Raw genomic sequence first — 6,410 nt, 5'->3', positions numbered from 1 at the left:
CTTTGATAATTTCTACTATTTTCTAGAAGTAAATTTTGGAAAGGGAATTGGGCTTTGGTTGTTATATCTATTTATGGCTAGGCCTAGGCATAATTAAGCCCTAGAACTGCATTGCTGAGTTATTTCAAAGAGAATTGTTTCTAATTGCATCATGGTCGGCTTCAGTGTTGAGATCCTGTTAGGAGAGTTGAAGAAGTGGGAAAAGAGAAAAAAAAAAAGCCCATAAAGCTCATTAGGAAGTGTACTGCTAAATCCATGCAGTGGAACTGACTCAAGATCCAAAGGGGCTTTCTGCCATTCTTGTAGCAAGACGTGATCTTATCTGGAACAGGAGCCTTAGAAGGTCACATCCCGTAGGCAGTGATGATGAACTTTAAGCTCATTAGAAGAAATCTGATTTGAAATAATTATATCTGAACCTGGAAATACAGTTCTGAAAACAAATACACAGAAGGAAGATTATGCTGCGGATAGGTTTTGTTCCATTGTATTCCCATCCTAACAAAACCTGTTATTACAGGCAATCTCTTCATGTTCTCAATTCACAGGAGAAGAACTATAGGGGCTGCAGAGGCTCGGGTGATATCACATAAGAAACCAACAAAATGACTTTATAAAGGAGTGAAGCAGAGGTGTGATGATGGTTCAGGTAACAAAATGTAGTATATGTCACATGTTACTGCCGGAGCTACTGTAGACATTTGTAGCATTTAGTAAATGAATGGATGTGAACAATGGTTCTTTGTTCTAGGACATTGATGGTGAACCTTTTAAAGGCAGAGTAACCAGGCTCTAACCAAAACCCACATATTTATCGCAAAGTACCAACATGGTAATTTATGTAGTAACTAACTGCTACTCCATAATTTACAATCATACAGGTGTCCTGAGGACACCAATATGGTTGAAAGAAAGAGGAGAAATTTAGATAATCTTTGTAGCTTCCTTCCGAGGTCACCTGTAAGGGAACAATTGCAGGGCCAAGACCAATCGCTCCATTTATAATCCACTCCATCCATATCTCCTTGCTACTCCCGCAGTTCCAGGCAGCCCAGTGTTAAGGTAAACCTAGCTGATAGATCGAATCCTGTCATTTCTACTTGTCTTATTTTGCTAAAAAGTAATGTAATAGAAACAATGAACTCAAGATGGCGCCGGCATCGTGGACCGCAACCCACGACATCAAGGCTAAAGAATTTCAGAAATGCACTATGATGACATCAATGTGCGACAGCAGGGAAGTTCTCCAATCAAGAGACTTCATAAACTCGGAACTCTGATGAGTATGATTAGTATTCTCCTCCTCTTCTGCTTCTTTCCTATTTTTCTATATAGAATGTTAAACCAAATAAAGCTTGCTCAGTGCTGATTTGCCCCGGGCAATGGCATAAGTGAGACTTGAATCAGCAGTAGTCTGAGTCATTCTTTACAAGTTGCTTATTGATTAGAAACACAGCCAACGCACACTAAAAGAGGATATCTTAAATCCTACCCTAACACCAGGAGGTGTCACTTAAACCATAACTGATTTTTATTCTAGATCAGTTATGGTGATCCTTGGGCTGAGTAACTAAACTCTAACCAAACCCGACTTATTTATTGTAGAGTGCCAACTCAGTAACTTATTGCTAACTCCTCTGCCATAGCTTTCAATCATATGGGCATCCTAAGGACCACAATACAGTCGAAAGAAGTGGGGGAAATTCGGATTAGGTTTGTAGCTACTCTCCATGGTCCCCTGAACAGGAAAAATCATGGGTTCCCGTCCAGGCCCTCCAATGATAATCCACCCTTGTCCTCACCGCCTTGCTTTTCCTGCAGTCCTAGACAGCCCAGAATCTAATTAAAATTGTCACATGAAAATAATGTTGGACGTGACGATTCAGGGGCTGCCAGGGCCTGCATTCCCAAAAATTGCTAGAATCTGTGCTAGATTGACCTGGGTGCCCCCAGAGAAGGCTGTGAGAGCCACTTCTGAGACCTGTGCCCCCCCTCTCTAATAATACACACATAAATTATTGCAGGACTACCGATTGACATGAATCTGATCTTCCATGTGATAAAACATTATGATGCAGCAAAGTTCTGTATCATAAGCCAAATGGATATAGCTACATCTTGTCCACAGCAATGGTACAGGGGAGCTAAGACAAGAGACACTTTTTAAATCTCAGTTGTATTATATACATTTAGTCTGTTGATTTGGGAGATGGAAGCAGCAATATAAAATATTCCAAAAATCCCATTTGGATTAATTAAAGATTATTTAAAAAATTACTCTGCAGAAAAATGTCATCTACACAGGAGTCAAATTAAATTAGGCAAATACAAAAGCAAAACAGAAATGAGGCTTAATTAGGGATTATTCATTAGCACAGTATAAGGGATAGGAATGTTAGAAGAAAAATGGGTTTCTCATCTCTGGGATGACATGTATGCATGATTTTTCGATTTTCCTGTGACCTGCTTTGTATTGGAAACTGCATTAGATTAGTGTCTCAGTCTATTGATGTGACTCAGGAGATTCCTTTATAGGCTTTGGTTTGGTAGGCTGGCCCAATTTTACTGTTCTGCTCAATTACCAGACCCCAAGATTAGTTCCAGTCGGTTCAACATGTTCTTTTGACGCTTCCCCTGAGCTTAATACTTACAATGGTTGGAGTGTGTATTTAACTCAGCATTGTATTTCCAAACTATGGATGAAAGCAGCAAATGCGGCACCTTATTTTCTTTGGAGCTCCTCTATGTTTTAAGCTTCCAATTACCTTATGAGGCTTGAATTCAATTTGAACTAAATAACAATTTTGTGGTTTATTTATTTATTTTTTTTTTTTCTGTTTTTGTCAATAAATGTTCGTCAGTCTCATGCCCGTTTAGTTTGCACCTGCTAAAGCACCTGCTAAGAAGTTTGCAGGAAAGATCATGTATAACACGAACAGGAGAAGACCTGTAAATCTTTATTTTACATGGTGGCATATTTCATGTCTGCTCATCCATTAGAGTATATTCCCATGGTGATGCTTACAATCACAAGTGTAACCTGAAGTTGCTGAGCACAATCTCCAATTATACTGTATAGTTTACACGTCCATGGTGCAGTGATTTTAATGGATGCCTTATGGAGCTATTGTTTTCTGTGTGTGTTTTCACATTTCAGTTGTTTTCCACTGATCCGTTGTCCTTGAAAAAAATATTGAAACCTGTCCTATTTTTTTCATGGATGCAGATCATGGAGGGCAATAGAAGTCTATGGGTCCTACATTCCCCCCAGGAGTGATTACACTTCCCCTTTCAACATTTTTTAATTTCCTTCTGCAGCCGATACCACTGCCCATTCATGCGCAGCATCTCCTGTTGCTCCAGGGTTGCTCTTTGCATGTGCAGTAGCTCCTGATGCACTGCCGGCGCCATGGCAGATACTGCGCATGTGTGGGCAGTGACCTAAGAGATGCAGAAGGAATCGAGAATGCAGAAGGGGTATTTTAAGCAGCGCTCCTTGGTGGACTGGGAAATCTGCCACAGGAGGTATTTGAATAAGTACATTTTAGTACATTCCAGATGATCGACTAACCCAATAAGTTACCATCACTGGGATAAAGAGGCTCAGTGGTGCTAATATTAAGTGCCAAAACTCTACAGGGGTCCACTGAATATAAGAATAGCTTGGTACCAATGTCCCCTCTTTACGCTCCACTGGGCTTCCTAGGTGCCTCGGAAATCTATCTAATCAGTGATGCAGGAATCAGTGCGCAAAATAAACATATGTTACAAAAGGTTTAACTGCAAAATGACATTATGATAAAAGGTTGACTTTCAGAAATTAGGATCTGTTACTGTAATCTATGGATCTCATTGAGTGATGAATAGTGAACTATTTGTCTGTGTGTCTGTACCTTTCTCTGCTTTTCTCCTCCTGCTGCCAGCAAACCTTTGTCTCTGTCTGCTATAATTTCTACACAGAGACTGATTTAGCATTCACCACTCAGCATTACCTGATCTTACCTGGGGTGGAAAACCTGAGCAGAGGGTGTGCACCAGATTAAGGGCAGGTGATGTAGAGCTGCAGCCATGAGATATGTGCTTGTATTTCTTAGGATTTGGTTACTTGTGTATATTGTAAGCTAAAAGGAGACAGACTCGATTGTGATAGAGTACATTATTTATGTCTAAAATGTATCTTATGTGTGATATTTGTTTTGAAAGATGCAAAGCTGTATTTCTTTAAGACTATAGGAGTCTAGGAAAAATTGGGGATTTAATGACACCTGTATGTACATAGGTCTTCCCCTCTGAGCTACAGCAACTCTATCATATGCCGACCTCGCCCCCTGGTGGGCTGCTGGATACATCAAGGAGCTTATGCTTCCTCATGTATCCTGAGGGCGGTCCGACCCGGCTAAATTTTGCTTAAAAACCTGGAAACCAAGGAACTCAGATTTTTTTAACATTTCTGCCCCATGCCCGCCGACTCCGCCAGCTACCAAGCCCCTCTATGCTCCCTCCACGCCCACATGCCACGGAGGTGGCGTAGTCATATTTTAACCAGGTGTAGAAGCATTTATCAATCGCCCCCAGAGTGTCTGAGCTGACTATAGGGAAGCTGCTTGTATAACGGTAGCTGCAACCTGATCCCTGAATTTTCAGCATTTTGTTCTTGAATATTCAATTCAAATCTTCAATATTTTGTTCATTTTTTCCTTCTTTTGACCAGATGCCTTAGTGAAGACCTTTTTCAACGACTAGAAAACCCCACATCTCAACAAGCCTCCTGTTAGACTGGCCCTTTAAATATCTACTATTATACACATTTACATTCTATCTACATGCTCACAGCTAGATCCATTTGTCAGACAGACACACAGATTCTCAATACTCGTGGTGACGCATGTCACATACATGATTTGCAGACAACACATATTCAGAAACAGTTTTGTTTTGCCAGAAAAGAAATTACACAACAATTCTAAATGTGCATTGGTTTTACGCAATCACCGCCTGGCGTAATCTTTAAAAGTCAGCGTACTTCAGTGGATGTCTGTTCTTGATAAGAAAACAATGCTCGGCTTGATTTCTGCGCAGGGATCCTGTGAAACTGAACAGATTAGGCATTTCATTTACCCTGGGGGGTAAACATGGTATTTGGAGAAGGAGAGCAGGATTAAACTGAGAGGCCTATTGGAAGGAGAGAAAATATAAAACAGATGAGAGAGATTTTTGGGGTGTGAAAATAAAATATGGATGTAATACCTATAATGCTAGGGAGAAGTTTATACATTTAAGTGTATATATATATAGAGAACACATTACATTTAATATGCAGGTCTGTCTTTGCTCTATAAATAGCATCTAATGGGGGTGCTATTAAGGTCAGGGACAACTATCCACTATCCCTTTTTAATTATTATCAGGGTAAAGCCGGTTGTACGTCTTTTTCCATGAAAAACAAACCGAAAATTGTCACATTGCACATTCAGACCGCAGTGTAGAGGTAGTAATATATGATATAAGGAGCCAGGGCTGGCGTTAGGAGGTGGCAAAGTGGGAATTTGCCCAGGGCCCCCTGTCCTAAAAGGGCTCCCTGCATGTGTACATTTGTGGGCAGAGGATGTATTGACTTTTTAATACCTCTTGAATCCCGCAGTGAAGATGCTTATTATATCTCCTGTCTATATCCTATCTATCATCTATCCGTTTAGTTATCTATCTCCTATATTTTGCTTATTTCCTATCAAAATATCTGTCTTTCTAACCATTTATCTATCTAGCTTTCTGTTTATATATTTATCTATGTATCTTCTACTTATCTTCAATCTATTATCTATCTATCCTTCTTCAATCGATCTTCTATGTCTCTTTTACTCTATCTATCAGCTATCACCTAACTAGCCATATATATATACATATGCGCAACATCCCCCCACCGGGGCCTAGCCTTTTTCTCTTGGGGCCTGGAGTCAGCCGGGGCCCGGGATACTGGAGTGGCTGGCGGTTGCGGCCTAGGCACGCTAGTGTCACGGTGCTTGGTATGGGGACCGGAGGGCTGTCCTACAGCCTGGCAGGTCTCCAGCAGGATGGTGTTGGCAAGAAATGATGAGGAAGAGGCTGTTATAGCGGATCTCCCTGGGGCAACCCTTTGGGGTCTAGGTTATGAGTCCCTGTGTAATGGATAGGGTGCCTGTGATGGTGACAGCCGTAGTAGCAGGGAGCAGACTGAGGCAGACGTTGTCTAAAAGCAACTTACAGTTCTTTATTGGAACCAACAGGAACAGTGGATAACGTGCCAAACGAATCTTGACAAAATAGGAAAATGCTGGGGATGCACTTGGAGAGGGAACCACAGGGATTGATCACCAGCCTTGATGCAGGGGCAGGCTGGGAGGTAGCTGTGTCCTAGTAGGATGCTTCAGCTT

The 6,410-nt window shown here is 41.2% G+C and overlaps 1 long non-coding RNA gene across 3 annotated transcripts in view; it reads right to left on the bottom strand.

The window, feature by feature from the left end:
• Positions 1-4,293: 4,293 nt before the first annotated feature.
• Positions 4,294-6,410, bottom strand: part of LOC140104818 (uncharacterized) — a 52,312-nt gene continuing 50,195 nt past the window's right edge. For all 3 annotated transcript variants that reach the window (XR_011850421.1, XR_011850422.1, XR_011850420.1), the window contains one exon: positions 4,294-5,172. This is a non-coding gene — a long non-coding RNA (uncharacterized lncRNA). The remainder of the gene's footprint in view (positions 5,173-6,410) is intronic.

Source organism: Engystomops pustulosus, chromosome 10, assembly GCF_040894005.1.
Source record: "Engystomops pustulosus chromosome 10, aEngPut4.maternal, whole genome shotgun sequence".
Lineage (NCBI taxonomy): Eukaryota > Metazoa > Chordata > Amphibia > Anura > Leptodactylidae > Engystomops > Engystomops pustulosus.
Note: the sequence above shows the minus strand (reverse complement) of the source record. Positions and strands in the feature narration are given on the sequence as shown.